The sequence below is a fragment of the Teleopsis dalmanni genome, chromosome 1 (assembly GCF_002237135.1).
Source record: "Teleopsis dalmanni isolate 2A chromosome 1, ASM223713v2, whole genome shotgun sequence".
NCBI lineage: Eukaryota > Metazoa > Arthropoda > Insecta > Diptera > Diopsidae > Teleopsis > Teleopsis dalmanni.
Genome location: NC_051846.1, coordinates 15,613,490 through 15,635,440, shown reverse-complemented (window position 1 = coordinate 15,635,440; position 21,951 = coordinate 15,613,490). Strand labels below are relative to the sequence as shown.

Genomic DNA, 21,951 nt, shown 5'->3' with positions numbered 1-21,951 from the left:
GAATATTCACATGTCTTTTCAATTGTTCAAGATCCAAAAAATTTAATTTTTATTTGTTTAATATGCTTTATTTTACCCGCAAACATTTTTCCGAAGCTTTTTTAATTATCATTACTCTTTTGTAAATTTATATAGCACTTCCTTACTTGGTTGATTAGGTGTGGTACAGTGACGACGCGTGCCCTATCTGGAAGGGTGTGCGGCTCTTCTTTAATGTTTTTTTTACATGTACCACTTAAATTAAAATATATGAGATGTTTTATTAATAATAACCATATTATATTAGGCAACAATATATTTGCAATATTATATTAACTATTCATTAACAAAATAACATATTAAACAAATTAAATTAATAATTTATATACAAGTTTAATATTATATCAATATGGAAGAAACAAAACTATTCACATAATTCTCGTAACATCAAACCAAATTTTTTCAAACAAAAGAGTTTGTACTTAGAAACATACATGTTTGTGCAGTGATCAAACAAAATCGAACCCGCTTGCAACGTATAAATGTGCGGACAAGTACCCCGCACAATAAGAACAGAAATTCGTGGGTGCTGCTGTTAAAAGGGGAGAGACGAAATGTGATAGAAATGTATGGTGAGATGAGCTGCAAACTTCAGCCGCTCATGCAACCACTTTGGCAAATCATCATGTTGGATTCGTATGCATGCAGTTGATATTTGAATAGAACAGAAAATTACTCTCATACAATTCCCTCTATATAAATCTCTATTTCTGATATTATGAACGGGAGCACACGCACATTATTTTGTTCATATGCAAAATAAGGATTGTGCGGCCAACTTCTTTGCACACAAAGGGGAGAGACGAAATAAAATAGAAATGTTCTATGATTTGAGCTGCAAATATATGAGCACACCTAACAAGTATAGCAGCTAACAGAAGCAAATTGATTGAGTTTTCATAGACAATTATATTTAATTGTTTTTGCTAAAACTTTTAGAATATATATGTATATGGAAATGTAATAATTAATAATAATTCTTGATGTGAAGATACCTAATAAATTTATATACCTATGTTATTTGACATTTTGCAAATTATGTTAGGGTGTTCACCGCACACCTCCGCACCTTAGAGCAATCGTCACTGGTGTGGTATAAGAAATGCGATGGATTTACCGTCGTATTAAAAAGTGTAGAGAGTGGCTGGAGATTACACTTCTCCAGATAAACATGCTAGTGTATGCCCGGCCTAAATGTATAGTAGAATTCCTAGTCTTCATTTAACAAGTGAAAACAAGTAGTCGGAATCTTCTGAGATGCCATTCACATGGATGGCTGAAAGATTGACCGAGATACTAGATCGAGTTTATATTGGAAGGAGATGCAGTTAAGAGAGGTATTCCTTTGCTCTGATTCTTGCAATATTTTTCACGCTGAGATATGTACACTAACGAAAAAACATCCAGGTTAATATTAAGTCTTACCTTTCGACTTTTGAATATTACCATCTAGTAATATTAGATTAACTATCATCATGTAGTTAGTCAGGACGTAATATAGACATTTGAATCAGAGCGGCTGGTGCTGATGAGATGGGTGCATAAGGATTCAAAATGGATATAAAACTTCAATACAAACCATAAATGGTGAACTGTTTGACGATATATATAGATTCATCATTGCGGAATTCTAATAATCAGATTGTGCTGCAATGTCTAGGAGTTCGTCCATTACTAACCGAGAAAACGAAAGCCATTTTAATCGTATTTGCGAAAGCAAATGATTTACCAAAGATAGCACAAGTAGCTGATAATAGAAATATTAAATCTATTCTGGAGTAAGGTCTAGAATATTTACTAATTCGACTTTCTAAGTCAATTGGGCTCAGATTATTGTATATATGGGTAGTTTAAAAAATGGGCGATATCAAAAGCAAGGTGCAAATAAGTTCATAAAAATGATATATTAGTTATGTTAATTAAATAGTACATACATATATGTAGTGTATATAAAATGTTTTTTATGCTTTATTTAATTTTTTAATATTAATCGATGTATTCATAATATATTAAAGACAGTATGAAAAAATACATTAAAACTTCTTTTACTACGTAGAATGCATTATGTTAAAAACCTTGAACTAATTGTGAAAATTTCAGTCTATAAAATAGCAACGGCAGGAATCACATTTTAGAAATCAGGATATGAAAAATTAGACGCTAAGACTTATACTGAATTAAGCTGAGTTTTAATTTATATAAGACAGAACTAGAAATTGTTAAGAATATTCACGATATTAATATTCATAATATTAAACAAGAATATTTATATTAGCGGTTAAGAATCGAGGTGTTAAAGTGACCTACCACGTTAAAATACAGAGCAAGGGAATGAGGACTAAGAGAAGAAAAGAGAAGCTCAGTGAGCTCAAAACTTATTGAAATATTTATGATTTATCATCATAAAGGACACTAATTTTAAGACATATAACTAAGAGGCAAGGATAATATTTTTTTGAACTTTTACAGGTTCTTGCAATTCCAATTAACAAGGATTTTAGGAGTGTAAGCTAGTTGCTTACTTTGCCCTAAGTATGGAACAACAAATATGAAAATATGGAAGAAATGTCAAATGTTGATATCAGAAAAGAGAAAGGAGCGACGTTATTTTTTTAAATGGCAAATGGTTTTCAAAATGAAATAATATTTATTAACCAAAATGGCTTTTCGTTTAGATATATCATACTTTGAAGACCTGCTTATTCAAAATTCTTATCAACATCAATAGATGTAGGTATATCCAATACATGTTAATCTTCTCTTTACCGAAATCCTCATCACGCCACTTTTGTGATCACATCATTTATAACGATAATTTAAATTAAAATTAAAGAAAATAAAATCAAATACCAGAAATTGTGGTCTTTTGATTTATTGATAGAAAGTTAAGTATTTTCGTCCACTAATCTTCAACCGAAAATTTAATTTTGGAATTTTTGGTGACATTTGGCATCGTTCGATTTTAAGTTCTTCATGAAACATAGTTGACTTTCCGTTGACATTAGGTAAAGCAAAGGGAAGAAAAATAATAAAAGTTATACTGCGACAAAATGGGCGCCATTTTGGCGAAAAAGTTTTGGCAATAAACTGAATGTAAATATGAGGAAGCCAGCGAAGAATTATACGGGAAGTGAGTCAAGCTTTCAGCTACCTAAGAGCACATAAACATGATACACGTGCCTATATAAAGCTTGTACATAATAAGATACATGGAATTCAGACATAAACCAATGAGATTTATATTTTATTTAGGGTATAATGCGCAGGACAGTAGCCGAATTCGGTAGCTGCTGTTCTCGTTGTGTACACAGACTTAAGGAATGGATGGTACTTGGAGAATTTTGGCAAGAGCAGCCAATCAGAACAATTGACATTCTAACCACAAAATGGTAGCAGTTTATTGTGCGAACAAAAACAGATTGATTGAATTTGTTGAAATTAATAGTTTTAAATATAAAATAAAATAACATATATTATTTGCATTACATATATATAAATTCATTTTAGTTCATCTGTAAAACTTTGAGTACTATTTATTGTCGCATTACTGAAAAGTTTTTATTTTCAACTCTGATTTAAAAAAGATTAGATTAAAAATTTTTATTATTGTCGAGTTTATTTTATTTTATTTTTATAGTTATTACATATCATAAATACTCATCACCGTAAATGGGACTGATGTTTACATATTTTGAAAATTAATAAACATTTTGACGAATATAGTAATTCTTTATAAAACAATTCAACATCCATCTGAACAAGTAATAAGTTGTTATAATGACATCCTAATTCGTCGTCATTGTAATTATCATTATTGAATTAAAATCTTAGGATCGATTATACAGTTGGAACTTAAGTCTCAATACTGTCAATACTAAAGTTATGTTTAAATCATCAGCATTAGGCATTTTAGTGATACTCAAGTCAGTATTGAAACTTAAGATAGACTGAATAGGAGCCGCAACGAATATCGAAACTATAATTATATGAGGTCATAGGTTAGAAAATCATTAATACTCGGTGGTAAATGGAATAGAACACTTCACAATAGTATGTACATACCAACGAGGTTCTAGAAGAAGAAAAGGACATGTAATTAAGGAAAAGGACATGTAATTGAGGAAAAGGACATGTAACTGAAGAAAAGGCATAAAAGCTGACACAAATAAACTTACGTTTAAAAGACATTTTGTTTGACATGTATAAGACTGTCTTAAGCCTCACTAATGCATATCAGGTTATCACTAATGAAATTAAAAAATTTAATTTTAAAACCTGTTCCTATACCAATATTAATATATATTATATATGGGATTGTGATTGTGATTGAGCTGATAATTTTATAGAGACATATTTTTTATAAGATAGTGATACTTTCAAAATTTTATTTTATTTATAAATGATGTGTTATAAGCTTCAAACCACAGCAAGTAAATAAAAACATTTCATAAATAAAAACATTTCATAAATCAAAATAATTTACCATTTGCAGGTTTATGCTGAACACTAAATCCCCATTGTCGCAATCCATTAGGAAAATTAAATTTAAAATATTTTGCAGAAAGCCACTATTTCACTTTAAGGGGTGTGAACTACTTCACTATATAAAAGGGTATATGTCTATAAAAGAGTATAGCTAATCTTTCTTTACCAGTTTAAAATACTTTCAAAGTTATGAAGATATATATATAATATACAAAAACATTGCTTGTGATATAAACTTAATTTTTAATATTCGAGTTGCAAATTTTATATTGTTTTCAATTCAATGGAAAACATTTGCTTCACAGAAAGCATAAAAAATAATTGAATGTAATCATAATGGAGCTTGCTTAATCTGTCTTATCTTAATCTGACAAATATTTTATATTTTTAATAGAAGATATAAATATCTGAAAAGTAAGTAGCAGTACATTCTTAGAATAGTTTGGGAAGTTATTTGCTGACTCATATTACTTTTAGGGTTCACTTTACAACCCAAAGCGAATGATTACTGATCAGGGTATGAAATCGGGAGTGTTCAGATGCGTCGGTGAACGCTGATTAATTATCCTATTCAATAAGTAGGTAGGTAGTGCTGGCTGGCCGAAACCACGTATCGACCTTATAGGTCTGTAGCGATAACAGAGTAGAGCCCTTAAAGACAATTTACCAGTTTAAAATACTTTCAAAGTTATGAAGATATATAATATACAAAAACATTGCGTTAAGCAAATCTGCTATACAGATGATTGCCTCATTTACATTAGACCTCAGAAATCTTTCCACCTACTACGGCATGTGGAAGAAGCTTAGCATTGATGGCTCCACCATTCAGCTTATTGATAAGCTAAAATATCTTTGAGTTGTATTTACTCCCAAGCACAACTTCGTGTCCCATGTTGAATACGCTATAAAGATTGCCACATTCAGGCATAAATGCCTCAAAAAACCTTCTTGCCAACTATATTGAAAAAGAGCTTACTCTTCCGTCATGCATTCCACTCTTCAACCGAAGCTTCCACAATCCGGACCATACATACAATGTCAATACAGTTCTTTTTGATGGAACGACAACACAGATTTGATTTTTAATCATTTTTAAGTATTTTAAAGTATTTCTACTCTAGTATCGCTAGAAGCCTTTTAGGTTTCAGCAAACCTGCAGTTCGTGTACTTACTGGAGTACTAAGGGGGCACTGTGGCATTGCGCCTATGCTCCAACAGTGGCGAGTTCCAACAAGTGGATTATGCAGGAGTTGTCAAGATGAAGAGCAGATAGAATCTATCAACTACTTTCTGTGCCTCTGTTCAGGACTGCAGACAAGGCGAGTTTAATGTCTTGGGAATCACTTTTTCACTGGCTTGGAAGAGATAACGAAAGGAAATTTATCGAATCTCCTCAACTTCATCTGGAAAACCAAATGATTTAACAAGGATAACAAAGGTTAGCAACTTGCCTCCCCCGGCAAAAATTTTTGGGGGCATCACAATGGGCAATATATGCCTCTGGGTGGAAGTGCTGACAACTGTCAACACGCGCCTTTTGAATCTAACCTAACCTAGTATCGTTATGATCTATTAGATCTATGCAAGGTCACGGAAATCCAGCTCTACCTCCTTACCGTCCTTTAATATTAAAATATTTTGTTATATATTCAAATCGTTTAAATTCAATTAAATAATTGTCTAAGTGGATAGCTTATCTGAATTCATGTATTGACTTTGTATTGAAAATTGTTGTCATGTGTGTTTATGTTTTTGGATGAAATTATCCATTAAAAGAAAGTGACTCCATTAGCTGCTAAGCGTATTAAGTTTATGATATTTCATTTCTATAAGTGAACAAGACCGAATTACCCTTGTAAAACTTATGAAAACCATAACGAAAAGTCAATGTTATGAGAGTCTGGATTATTTCGCTAGTGTGGCGAATTTTTATGTCAGACACGATTTGTTCTTTTTGCGATGATATACTTTCCATTTAGTTTTTTTGGCTTTCTCATCAATATGTATACACATTTTCTATCTATATTTTTCATATCCTGTGACAACGTATCCGTTAAGTACGCATTCGAGCGTGTAGCAATTCAATAAGCGAACATTACACAGCGAACTTTATCAACACCCATGTCGGCATTAGTTTTGTTTACAAACTTTATGACAGCATTAAAAGGGAGTTGGGGTAAGGGTGCAAGGCCATTTGTTATATTTAAATGGAAAACTGCTAGTTCGATATTATAAATGCATATCGATAAAGATTTTTATTTATGCACATTTATGTAGCTTCCTACACCAAAACCAACTAAATCTTACGGACTTCGCGTTCTCACCCATTATATCCTGGCATCCTGGGAGAGTGGCAGACATGAATATGCAATTGTGGCATGTGCGGCTATGCTAAAAGGATGTGCACTATACGCAACCCAAGATACTGCATAAAACCTATGAAACCATTTCAAATATCTGTATGTATGTAATATGTTATATATGTAGAGTATACTCGTATAGATATATATATATGTTGCATCTATACTTAATGTATTTCAGTTTAATTGTTCAACCGATTTGCGCAGTAATTTTAATTCATCTCATCGCTTCATCGCTGATAAATGACAGAAAAATTAAAAATAAATAGTTGCACTTACAAGTATTTTGGGTGTTTTGGGTGTGTGACTCGAATGGGTTGGCATGGGGTGGTTCTTAATTCACGAGTGATTTCTTTTTTGTTCTTTTTTGTTCGTCCTTTTTGCATGAAGGCAAAGATACAATTTAGATGACAATTTCGGATAAACGGCAACATCAATTTAAAACTCAATTGAGCTTCAGCAAAATTTGTTGTTCATTTTGACAAATGTTTTGCTATCAGTAACGTTCATCGCCCAAACAAGTTGAAGACGACCGTGTGGTAAATCTGTGAAATGAAGTCAGTACTTCCCCCAATATAAATGTGAATAAATTATTTTATATGGAATTAACAGTAAGGATTTTTTTATACAACAAATGGAAAATATTTCAAAACTATTTTAGTTTAAGAATTTTCAATAAAATAAATACCTCGTAAGAATACACCAATTTTCTATAAATTTAGTAGAATGGATCTGTTCTATCAAAATTCTTAAAAATATTGTAGTATTTTAGTGTAGTTATAGTACAGGGAAATTAATAAGATGTCTCAAACTAATTAAAAAATTAGAAAATCTAGCTAAATAAGAGGGTCACTGATTAAAAATTGAAGTGAAAACTTAAGACTTAAAGACTATAAATACTTATACTCATTAAAGTAAGTACTCTCTTTTGTCTCTTCTTTCCGAACAAGAAAAGAGGCTGCACTTTTCCTGACCAGTTCGACTGCGATTTCGTAGTTGGAAATATCTTCTGGACCTGGAACCTGCAGAGTCCATATCTGAGGATGTCTCGGCAAAGGATGTCTGTGTTTCAAGAAATTTTATCACCAGACTTGAGACTTTATTGCTCAATAAATTGATTTCAATTCGAATATAATGACAATACATAATTTGGAAAATTTTAGTTAGAAAAATATTTTCCCAGAAGAAGTTTCTAGTTTCCTGCTTAAAAAAATAAACACAACATAATAATTTTCTTAATAATTTTCAAATAAAAATATAGCCTCTGTGTTTACAGTTCCGCTAAAGTAAGAATACTGTTTCAAGCACAGATACTACGCTATAGGTGTTTCATATTCCATCAGAACTAACTTCGTTTCATGCCGTCTTGCGGAATTAAAGTTTTAAAAAGTATCTTTGGTAGAATATCAAATTTCTCGTAATTCAGACTACTTGAGCTTATGGTATCTGTGATTATCAAGAAAATGACACTCTTCGGTTGGGATTTAATATAAATGTGAAATGAAACCGATGGACTCGTTTGCATATCTCCCGTAATATCTACGCTATTTTCTGTATTCTGTAAACTTTGTCAATCAGTGTTTGCTGCTTTCTGCAATTTTCCCCGAAACTGCTATATAAGTATTCATGGGCCTGACAATTGCTAAATAAATTTAACACAGTGGTGTTAGGACTTTACACAGTTTCAATGTAGAGTCCCAACACTAATCTGCAATAATATGATGAAAATGTTGATAACATTTTTTGTTATTTCCTTAGTATAAGGTTTTCAAAGTCAATTGATGTTCAGTTTTACTTTGACGCACCATTTTTTTATTGATTTTATTGCTATTTGTGATAGAATCACATGAAATATTGGAATTTGGAACATCTCCTAAAATTCTCCTACACATAAGATTATAACAATGACATCAACATAGTTTTCGAATGAGATTTCGAACGATTACTTTCAAATATTACTACCAGTGACTAGTGTTAGTGATTAGTGACTAGTGATAACATTTGTACTTATGGAGACCCTCGTGTGGTGTTTGCAATTAGTGTCCTGAAAAAAGTATCAAACCATTTTTCGTTAATAAGTTTTGCACTAGGTTTCTTTGGTCCTTCCGAGTAATCTTATATATTCTTATATATTTTCCGCTTTTATAGTATAACTTTTAAGAATCGTTTCATAATTAAAAATAATTATTAACTCATATTGTTCTCAAAACAGTCTAACTCACTTTTTCCTCACTTTGTCCTTTTAATTTTGCTTACATCGTATTATACACATTTGACTGTTCTTTGAGAATCCATAGTTATGACCAATAAGTTTTAACATTTAATCGTAATTGTTTTAAATATTGTAGGCAACTAATTCGCAAACTTGTATATGATTTACCTATCTTCAGTGTTTTTATGGATTATGGTTATCCATATAGTTAATATCGTTATAATAACTATGATATAGATAATTGGTATCCACATATAAGTTGATATCCTGATATATATTATGAATCTGCCAACTGTCAACTGTTGCCTCCAGCCCGATAGAAAATATTGTGACAGTACTCCTTTTGAAGGTATATGAGCGCCGCCGTTGACTAGTTACGCCGTTGCAACCTACGACCGCAAAATATCCAGTGGGTAGCTTGCTGGTAGCCACCCGATAACGGGAAAGGTATACGCTATCCGCCACCTGCGACGCGTCCTCTATTTAATATAAAAGTGTATTCATTGTTTATATGTCAGTTGAAATCCATTTAACACATACAAGAAAAGTATCCGTCAAAAAGTAATAGCAATATTGAGATTTGCTTCTAGGAGGAAAACTCAGAAGTTCTAAAATTTTAGACAGTTTTGGGGTTGTTATGGCATGAACAAGCCCATTAGTCAGTCGTAGCAAAAAACGTTTTAAAATTTTATAAACCACAAATTATTTTTATAGCATTCAACTATGCATAATATCCTTTATGTCGATGAGAGTGAATGATGTGACAAGACAACAAATTATTTTTATTATTTTATTGTCTTGTTTATTTCACATCAGCCTCCAAAAAGGCTTTTAAATATTTTGAAAATTGCCATAACTGAACTTGATGATTTTATGTTTGTAGTTTTATCAAATCCTAAGTATTCGAATGATCCCAAGGACAAAAAATTATAACTGGAGATGAGCATGCAGCATGCAGTATGCAGTATGTAAAGTAAATAATGTCACAGTGAACAATGCCATTATGCAACGGCACTTATTGTGCGGCCCATTAAACGAACAACTTCACCGAAAGGACCGGAATTAAGTTATTTGCAGCCGCAAAGGACTTCCAACCCTCGTCGTGAGTGTGCAAGAAGCTGTAAAAATTTTAAAATTCATACATAAATATTGCGAGAAAAAGTCATAAAAATTTTAATTGATGACAATTTCATTAAGTCTTAACAGCCTTATGCGTAAAAAGCACTAAATTTGACCCTCAAGTTTCCTTCCCAAGTAGAAGGAAGTCAAAATGAGATGAGTCGTTATTGAACGTGACAACGACAAGTGGCGAATGGCAAATGGCGAATGGTGAATGGCGAATTGCGAGCGGAAAGTGGAAAATCTGTACAATGGGTTAAGGTTTCAATTTAAATTTGTTTATGTACGACAAGCGCGTTTACACTTCTACGCACACGATTCCAAAGGATATAAAAAGTTAATCGGACAGGCGGACAGATGTGCTAATGTCGCTTCTTTTTTGTTTTTCTATTTGAGCTTCACAGTTGCAGGATTGTACTTTTTCCCGAACATGGGTAGTTCCTCGGTCGACTTTAGAGCAATAAGCAAATTGCGGAAATTTATGACTGCGTAAATTGTTTAATGACTTAACATGTTTATTCCCAAAAAAGAAAAACCAAAACCAAAACCAAAACAAGAAAAATGTATAAACAATGCCAATAACAAAAATATTCATTACATTATCACCCATACTCAGAGACCAATATTTGGAGAACGAATCATTAATGATGTTCTATACCCTGTACACCCTAGTAATATAGATAATGTATTATGAATACAATTGTACGAATTTGAAAGTAATTATTTTAAAATCAATATTTTTTTTCTTTAATAATTTAATTAATTATTTATAATATTTTTTGCTCTTTGAAAACAATAATGTTTACTTCTGTATGTATGTTTACTTCATATACTGAAAACACATACTGGGTAATAGAAGAATTACCATTAGAAAGCATATTACAGAAATAAGAATGTCATACGGGTTATATGAAACGATTTTCAAAAATTTTTTTAACATGAAATAAGTGTCAGCTAAAATTGTTGCTTATCCAATAGTTCGTGTCGGAACTGTCTATCGCTGTAATACTGTAACCATCATATTTTTCAAATATAGTATCCTATTAAATTTTCCAATTTCTCAAACTTAAACATACAAAACTCAATAATAGATAAGATAAGATGAGCTTTTGTTTGTCTTTCAATGGTGAACAATATTGTTGAATTAAAATCTTCTTAATAAACTAAAAGGTTGTAAGTTTGTCACAAAGTAGGGGCTTAACACGCGTGTTTTTTCAAGAAAGTCTGGTTGATCTTCTTACGTCTGAAACGTAATGTTGCATTTGTAAAATCCATTCTGAAACTTTTCAGACCTACTGCAAATAACATTGACTAAACTCCTCTCTTTCTTGATTGTGATAGGAAATTCATTGTTAGATTCCCATTCAGAGAGGTTTGACAGTCAGGGGGCCCTTTCCTGTGCGAAGGTCTAACCATTTTTACCGACAGTTCGAAAACTGGGAGTGGCGTATATCTGCCGCAATAGTAGTGAGGACGATGACATGCGCGGCGCTGCCTTAACACTTTGGGGACTTTCTTTTTTGAGGATCTTGGTGAACTTTAGGACCTCCCTTTGAATAGCATCATAAGCTTTGCCAGAGGTTCTAAATGATTTCCATCCTTGGCTTTTTAATAATACGGTAACACAATGGGCCTATAGGCCTAAGTGGATCCCCTTAGGTATCGCCGGTATAACCTAATTTAATCTAAAATCGTGATAAAATGTCGAAACTCCTTTAAAATATATGGAAATAAAAAATGTTTAGTGTTTAATTTATTAATTATTAATATTTTTAAAGGATATGTAACTTAAAAAATGTGTTTAAATTTGAAAAATCGTTTATAAATTTATTTATAAAATTTATATTTTATTTATATTTATTATTTTTGTATTATTTATTTTATATATATAAAATGCATATCCCTAAAAACCTCTAACTCCTTAAGAGTTAAGTTTCCAATGGGATTGGACATTAATCTTAGCATCTCGCAAAATTAAAAAACAACCTCAATTATCTTGTTAGGAGGTTATCCCTAGTAGATATGGCATATTGAATCCTCATGTTAAACTAATATACTTTGAAATTTACTTAACTGAACGTAAATATTAAATTACGCTTGCTTTACTATTATTATGCTATCGTAGTAATATTTCTTTATCCTTTCACCAAGTTCTGATAAATTTCTATTTTCCACTCAAAAATATCATGAAATAAAAAAAAATATATGTCAAAATTATTACTGCGAAGCGTTAAAAGTACTGCATTTGCTTGGTAGTATTTTAACCCATTAACGAACCGGAAGATCATTCAATTAGCGCACCATTGGTCGACTCACTAGGCATGTCCACTGTTGGAGTGCTCCCTTGTGGGTCACTTGTGTAAATAATGAAATTTATATAAAAGATATTAGTGCATAGAATTTTCGTAAGAAAAACCCAAGTTTCAAGTTTAGTTTTTGCTCGTAAATCTTTTGCCTGAGACATTGCAATCTCAGCTGGGCACCAACACCGGAACTAATGCATATATGAAAGTGTATTTTGTGTATTGTGTATTTTGATATATGGACGAGTGTCTCCCTTGTATTTTTTTTAACTACAAAGAGTATAACTGTGTGGCGTATACGTCGACCAGATTTATGACTTAAAGGATCAGTAAAGCATTTTAGGGTGTTCCAAGTACATGGAGTAATTCAATTTTTTTGAAGGAAAATTATTATGTTAACATGTTTTGGAAATCAGATTCTAATGTGGAAACAACAAAGCCATGGCAGTATGCACAGCGTAAATTATTCTTCATTGCAAGGATTTGTTTTTTTTTGACTTTTTAACTTGTCACACTTTACAATTTAATAACTGCAATCGATATCAATTGCATTGAGCTCTGAGGGTTAAGTCATCATTGCATTTATCTGTCTGGATATGTGGATGGATTATGAGTTTGTCAGCGTATGTGTGTATTTGTTTCTGCTGTTTCCGGGTTGTAGTCATGCCGCTATTCGAAGTTCGATTTTATTTTTGTTTTGCAACGGAAGTGATTGAGTTTAATTCAATATTCGCAACTGGAAATTAATGGGGGAAAGTAGAAGCTGAGTCATATAAGAAGATGCCTACTTTGTACAACTAATAAGTGGATTTAAGTGATTTTATTATGAATAAAGATTACTTAAAATAATATTTAGTTCTATTTAAGATTATAAAATATATAAATTCGGAAACAAAACTGCAATTCACATTTGCAAAATAAAGAAATGTGTTTCATTTATATAGTTTTTATTCGAAATTTTTTAATAAATTTCACTATCATATCAGACATTCATCCGCTATCGTTTTGTCTTGTCACCCTTCCGAAACTTTCTCTTTACGTTCGAATGAGTTTAGCAAAGTCATGAATTTTTATTTTTATTTTTATTATTTTCCATGTTTTTGTTTTTCTCAGTAACTGCTTCAGCGTCATAAATTTATGTGTAAAATTTGGCAGTGGGTGGTTTTCACAAAATCCTTAGCGAATTTTTCAAACTTAAGACATTTTCAGTAAAAAAAACAATAATGAATTTGTACATAAACGCATAAAATAGAAACTTTAAGCGGAAGTGATGATCGTTTGAAATTTTCTTGCAGGAAAAGGGCATAAATTTGTCAAATCCGCTCGTTGTGGGCGCTCGAGTTAAAACCATGGAGCAATCATTAATCACGTTTTTCCTATGCAATAAAATTGCAAAGATTAAAGAAGTGCTTAATTCTAAATTTAATATATTTTGTTGTCTTCTATTTATTCGAGAAATGTTATTCACTAGTTTTGAACTCAACATTGTCAACCCCAAATGCACAACCTCTTCAGGAATACAAACTAATCTTTTTTTCTTATATCCCTTAAATCTTTATTTCGAAATAAGTCAAAATTTGAACTTTAGTATATATTAGAATATTTAAGTTTCGTAAAGTATCTACTAAATACCATAAGCAAAACAGTATTCATCAAATTTTTACTAACAAATTTTTAAAATGAATCTTACAAATAATTTTCGTCTATTCAAAAATCAGGCGTCAACTATTAACACTTTATGTATGAATATCGAACAGGTTACAGTGAGAAACAGTTAATAATATTTATAGTATACACTCTTTTCAAGTTATAGAGGGAATAACGAAAGTTCCTTTCAGTTAACAATCATCTCGAAGGTGTTTCGGATATTCCTCACCGGATATTTTTTTATGGAGGAAGAATTTTGCGAAGGTCCCTCCAAATCTTCTACTGATAGTTCAGCTGTCGTTCTAGCGAAATCCAATATTAATGAAAATCTAAGATTGACCCAGGAAATGATTGCTTATGAATTGGGCTGGAATGCAATAACTGTATCGAGAATATTAAGTAATCACCTTGGATATATGAAAATATCATCATGCTTCAGGTTTTGGTTTGCTCAATATTTTTTCAATAATTTAAAAATGGAGAGTTCAGGATCATAAATAAAATAATAATTGATAATTAAGCTTTAGTTTACAAGTTCGCTGTAATGGATTAAATAAATTCATCCAGCATCATATTTCTTTGTGATAATGAAAAGAAGGAAGAAACTATTAAGCTTTTTCTCTGTTATTGTCTATTAAATGGAAGATATTCCATTTGTTGCTATAAAAGTGATAACTTCTATTGACATTTTTAAAATAGTTCGAGAAAATTTAAATAATTTGTTATGTGTGGCAACGAGACTGTCCCCATTGCAACAAAGTTTGCTGCAGCAAGAAAATCCTGTAAGAGTTTTATTTTCATCTTTGCTCAGTGTATGGGATCTCTTTGAGACTGACATATATTGGGTTATAATATCATTGGGGTTTACAGTTCACACACAATTTTTCATTATTTGTATACTTCATAATAGTCAGATGTTTAGAATTTGAATGCTGTGTTATAATTCAGTTATTTAATCTGTTGGGTTCCTGAAAAAAACACATAAAGGTAAATATGATTTTGCGATCCGCATCAGCTTCGCTGTTAATATTCTCATCACAGCACAGTAAAAGATTCTTTAAGTTCCTAGTATTCATGTATTTTGTATTTGCTTGCATCTTTCAGCTTAAGAGCATCAATGTAGGATCTAGTGAAAAGAAATCAATGTTGATGATCTGTGCACCTACATTGTACAAGATTTCGATTTCCAAATAGACAACTCTTTATATCATCCATCTGAAATAGAATTGAGAACATAAGATGAAAACCAGATCACCATGTTAATGCCTCCAAATGTTACCTCACTTATTTAACCAATAGACCAGAATGTCATAAAGATATCAAAGTTATATTATAGGAAACAAGCCTTTCAAGTAGCTTGGAAAGGTTTTGACAATCTACTGCAAAATATTAAAACGATGAGAATTTTGAGTATGATATTCCTTTAATTATATCAACGTAATGAATCGCTTTCAATTACAATCAAATTTTAAATTATTAATGAAGAAAAAACCAATAAAACATGACTGCTAATTTTTTAATAATAAATAAGTTACATAAGTTACATCTATAATAAATATTTATTTTTTTTTATTAAATTTTTATATAATATAAAAATGGTCGAAATATCGGAATAGTACTTCTATAAAATAATATTTGTTTAAATATAAATAAAAAATTATAGTTTTTATTTAAATGACCAATGAGTCCGCTCAAAAATTATTATGTATTAATATATTAAATATGTTTAACCAACTAAATCAAATTCTTTTCAGTGATATTCACAAAAGTGAATAATGAAATTATAGTTTATTTATACATATGTACTATAAATGTATACTAAATATAAATATAAATTTGAATTTGCAATTTAACTGTTCTATAAAAATATGAATATAAAGGTTATATTAAATTTTATAAAATAAAATATACTCGAAACAATTGTATAGTCAGCCAAAAATTCAATTAATTAAAATAGTGTAAAAATAATTTTTGTTGTTGTAGTTCACTACTGTTCGAAAAAACCTCTTTATAAAATAAAATATACATTTTTAAAATTAAAATAAGTTAAACATTACATAATTTAATGTTATTGCATCAGTTTTTTTTACTTACATGCATTAAAAATATAATAGCCTTATTACTTCTGAATTTAATTTTTATTTGTATAAAACAGACATTTCAAACATTTCAATCTATTACAATTTTTAAATTCAAAAATAATTACACATCCAGATGGCGCTTCTGACAGCTTTCATATTGACAGTAGGGCGTATGTGTTTTATTTTGTTTTATTCACAAATGAGCTCTTGAAAAAGTGTTTATTTAAGCAAAATTGTATTATTTTTTATAAAATGTAAGTTGTGTTACGTTAATATAACAAATTAAAACAGTGCGAAATATGATTATTATTATTAAATACCATTTCAACACTGAATAATTTAAAGAAAAACATTCAGCTGTTTTCAGTTTCGATTTTACGTACATTTGTGTGTATGAAAGTGAGTGAGTGTGTGTTTAAGTATGGAAGGGACAAAGAGGTGCAAAACTATTCATATCACGATTGAGGGTGCTCCGCTGGCGTTTAATGAATGATGGATTTTCGTATAGTGGCACTGGCACTGGCATGGCGCTGGCACGGCGCTATATTTATTTGTGCTGCATGAAAATGCACTTTTTATGTTAATTCACAAACAAAACATTTACTGAATTAATAAACTAAGTATTTGTGTCTTAACCAATATTAAAATGGAAATTGCAAATGCAGTAATTAAATTATGCCAATTATGCGCAAACCACGCATGCTAACTGCAATCATTTTTAATTATTAAAAGCCGGGTTTGTACATTTCTAATTATTCATAATTTGATATTTATTTTTATTTTGGAGTACAAATTTGTGCAATGCGGTTAAGAGTTTGCCCAAATATAGTACTGGTTTACATTTTCTATTAGTCATTCGGTTCACTGGAATATACAAACATTTTGAACTGAAGCCACTGCTCCGATAATAAGAATTCTATAGATTCACGTACGTTATATTTGTTCAACATTGATTATCTGAAGATTCCGGGATAGCTACATGTAGATATAAATATGTAAATGTTTATACTTTTAAAGTTTAAAAATATTGATTAATAAACATTTCTTTAATTGCTTAATGTCATGCTGTGAAACTGGAAGGGTGCAGGAAATATTTATGTAATCTAAATTTTACCCAAACAAACTAACGTTAAACATCATGCAAAATAAAAAGGGAGTGTCAAAAATCTTCCACTCCTTGATGGTATAAAATTTAAATAAGAAAAATATACAAAAAAACAAATGAGTAAAACTGGCCTAGTTAGTTCACTACTTACTTATATAAATATACTTACTTATATATATATAATTAACTATGCACATGTGTATATATATATATAGACCTGACATTAACACTTAATAGTTTCCTTAAAACTATTTAAATATGTCAATAAATTTCTTCCTGAGGTTCCAAAATAAGTAACGGTGTAGTTGATGGAGTTTTCTCTGAAGGACCTAGAAATATTCAAAATATTCTGAGGCAGATAAGTTAGGTTGGCTATGTGGTTCAGAAATACATTTTATCGTATTGGGAGAATTCCCAATATTAGGAATTCTCCTGACGAAGGCAAAAGCGAATTTCCCGAAATACGTATAGAAATATATTAAAAACAACGATCGAAATAAAAGTTAAAATTCTGAGAAAACAAAACCGATTTCAAAATATTTTCGGCGTAATAAATTTCTTCCTTAGATTCTTAAATCAGCAACGGTGTAGGTGATGGAATATTCTCTAAAGGACCTATTAATATTCAAAATTTGTTGACATTGTAAAAATTTCGTGACATTTTGAGGCAGATAAGTAAGGTAGGCTATGTGCTTTAGAAATACATTTTATCGTATTGGGAGAATTCCCAATATTAGGAATTCTCCTGACGAAGGCAAAAGCGAATTTCCCAAAATACGTATAGAAATATATTAAAAACAGCGATCAAAATAAAAGTTAAAATTCTGAAAAAACAAAACCGATTTTAAAATGTTTTCGACGTAACAACTCAAAAAAATTTAAACAATATTATATCATACACTAATATATAAATGTAAATATTTTCTACTCAACCCCGTACACTGTGTTAATAAAGGTATATTAAGTTTGACAGAGCACTAAATTTCGTTTCTTTATGATTTGTTTGAATATTTAATCCAAATAAAGACACAAACATCCTAAGCAGATTTCAATGAAATCAGTTTAGATTAAAGTGCAACTAGCATACAAATTACATATTAGGTATTAATCCCCTGAAAGATATCTCATATCCTACTAACAAGGCTCTAACTAGGTTACTTCAATTTTTGACATCAATGAAATAAGATTCTAATGTCATTATTTGGTATCTGGTATGTTGTGACACCACAACAACCATTTTAGAATAAATGACTTAGTAGACGAATATATAACATAAATTAATAAAATATGCTTTATAAAATTAACGGGAAAACTATAAACAATACATACTCAATATATGTACAATATTACTTTAATTGGAAATAAAATATATTTTTAAAGGTATAGGTAAAGTCAAGGTATATGATTGGATCTCAGCTAAAACCATATTTCCTGTAAGTTAAAAGTATCTTAGATGAATCATAATTTGTATTGTAATAGTAAACGCAGTACAATCCAAAATATAAAATATGGTTTCAAACAATTGCTTTTATGTTTTTTTCTTAGTAAAAACAATATCATTGTCTCTAAAAGGTTTTACTCGATAATTCACAGTCATAAAAACAAATAACGTAAATAAACAAAAAAAATTATAATCAAATATAAATTAAACAATGTGTTGAAAAAAGCCTTTACATATTATACTGTATATTCAATTATTCAATTATTTTTGTGTACAAAAATTCAAATGTATATTATATATAATAATAAATACGATACTATGTATATGACAGGTAATGAACTGGAAAATTTTAAGTTGTACGATTTATACAATATTTCACTGATAAGATAATTAAAAATATATGCTAAAAATATACGTACATAATTTAAATGCCTGAATTATCGATAATGTTGTGTATTTGTTAACAAAAAATACTGAATGTTTTAATTACAAACAAAAATAATTGTATTAAGAATTTATTCCAATAGCTTGATATACGTAAGCTTCGTATATATTTGCATAGAAAAGCTTATAGGTTTACTGTTTCTAATATGTAATAATGTAATTTATTTGCTAATATTGTTTCAGGGCACTTCAATTAAATATGTTAAATGCAAAATAAATATTTCAAATATCGTTTCAGAGATTAATTATCGCAAATTTTTTTTTTTTTTGTGTTCAAGATACTTTCGTACGCGTACGAATATAATATGTAAACATTAAAATTGAGAAGAGCAAATTTAACCTACTGAATGGTGACTAAGTTCTCATTTTGCAATAATTTGTATGCTTTTGGGGTTTTGTACTCAATGTCTCTATAAGCAGAATTTTAAGAGATTAAAATTTTCAAAATATTGACTAAAGTATTTCGTTTCATCTTTAATTTTTACTGCAGATCTCTTTGAACAATTAATGAATGTTTGTTGTTTAATTATTTGCTCAACAAAATGTGAAGAGTGTTGTTTGATTTATTTGTTTGCTAAATATTTTTTGATTTTTAAGTGCTAAATATATATTATATAGTTAACAATCGAATTTAATATCATATTTACTATCTGCTATATAATAATTGTAATTTTATTATTTTTGTTAATTTTGTATTGTATGTATTAGGACAAGTGCAGATATGTATTATATTATTATAAATGTTGTATAAAAATAATGAAGTAACCAAATATTTGAAAAGAAATAATATTCACTTTGACTTTAAAAATCAAATTCTTTTCTAAAAAATATTTATCAGCACTTCCAACCAATATATTTTCATAAGTGCTTGAAAATTTTTATAATTAAAAACTCCTTAATAATATAGAGTGTTCTCGAATTTTAGTGTACTTCAATTAATCAAATTCAAGCGAAAAGCGAATAATTTTCAAATAATTTGTAAACAGAACCAATTTGCTAGCTATATTTTTGTCTTTGTTCTTCTTCTATCATGCTATATACAAGTTGTTGTTGTTTTTGTCATAAGTATTAACATGGTGAATACGATGTGAATGAACAAACGAACGACAACATTTCAAGTGAATGCTTGAATCTAAAAGTATGTTTAACGTATGTTTGTGTATAAATGTATGACTTTATGAATGACAAGTAAATTAATGAATGTTTAGATCTAAAAGCGGTTGGTAGGAATGTATAAGTTATGCGATAAAATGCAATGAAATGTACCCTGTAAATTTAGAATCTGTTTCATATTTTCTGACACATATTATAAATAGAGTTAATTTTATTCTACGGCCCATGTGGATATAACAAACTTTAATAAATTATTTGTTAAAATATTTAAACAAAGTTCACACATTTGTTTCAGATGTTAGATCTTATAATTTATGTAAGTGTCGAATTGTTTTATTGAGCAACTTATATAAAACGTAATATTCATTTCATTATATTGCCTATTATTTTTCGCATCAAGGTTTTTAAACAACTATTGATATTTTAATAGTTGTTTCCTCGAATTTTGAACTGATTCCTACAGTGGGCTGCTTCATATCCTACAATTGTTCTTACGACCTTACAATGTTATACCTGCTGCTAAAAGTTTTTTTTCTTTTATTTTATTTTATTTACTTTTTTCTTTTATTTTGTCAGTTGCTAGAGTTACGTTTTTAGTACATACCCTAGTTATCTCAAAAGCTACGATTTAATGTATTTTATCATATTCTACCTCACTCTAATATGATCAAGAACAGCTTTTGGCATGTGAAGGAACCCTCCAAAAAAATGGAAAATATCTTACAGAATTTCATTCAGTAACCATCTTGATCATATTATATCCCTCACATGCCAAAAGCTGTTTATGTGCTTGAAGAGGGGCTGAATAACCAATAAATGGATAAAACATTCATTAATTAATTTTAAGTAGTTTCAAAGAGATATTTTTCCATTGAGGAAAGTATGTGTTAAAATCTGCAAGTTGAGGTAACACCTTCAAGTATTTTCTTAAAAAGTTCTCTGAGGTTACCCAAACTGATCAGCAACTCAGGTTTCCTTCTTCAGTACAAAACTTTGTCCCACATAACATATGGAACATATAAAATCATACAAGGTGTACACGTTCATTGAAAGCTTGAGCATTAGTTAAGGCAACAGGATTAAGTATAACTTATCGCCTAATCCCCAGTGCATAGTATTCCCCACATTATAATAATAATGAGCTCGAATAAGTCTTCGTTCGCAGCTGGACCTTCATATTGTGTTTTGTGGTTGTATCATATTTTCAAATTAATACTCAAATCAGGTATTTATATTGCTGAACATTATCAAATACATACTGGTACCAGTTCTTACTACAAGTACCATATTTACCATTAAACGTACCTTCTGCTCAAAAAGTACTCGGATTTTGTAAATAAAACACACAAATTTAAATTGTATTCCAAATTTATTTTATCTCCTTTAAAATATGCTTCTTCTGAAGCGATACACATATGCCAATGCTTAACTCAATCTTCCATATACTTTTCGTAGGCCCGTGAAGGTATGGCTTTTAGTTCCTTCAGCGAATTCTCTTTTATCTATTCAATCGACTCAAAACGCTTACCACGAAGGGGCCATACCCGTGAAGGTATGGCTTTTAGTTCCTTCAGCGAATTCTCTTTTACCGATTCAATC

At 30.1% G+C, this 21,951-nt stretch overlaps 1 protein-coding gene across 1 annotated transcript in view; it reads left to right on the top strand.

Annotated features, from left to right (window-relative positions):
• The first annotated feature begins 16,418 nt into the window (after positions 1–16,418).
• The window catches only part of LOC119685463 (talin-2), a 50,602-nt gene continuing 45,069 nt past the window's right edge, over positions 16,419–21,951 (top strand). Inside the window, exon 1 of the mRNA XM_038099855.1 lies at positions 16,419–16,503. The gene's annotated coding sequence lies outside the window, so the exon portion shown is untranslated. The remainder of the gene's footprint in view (positions 16,504–21,951) is intronic.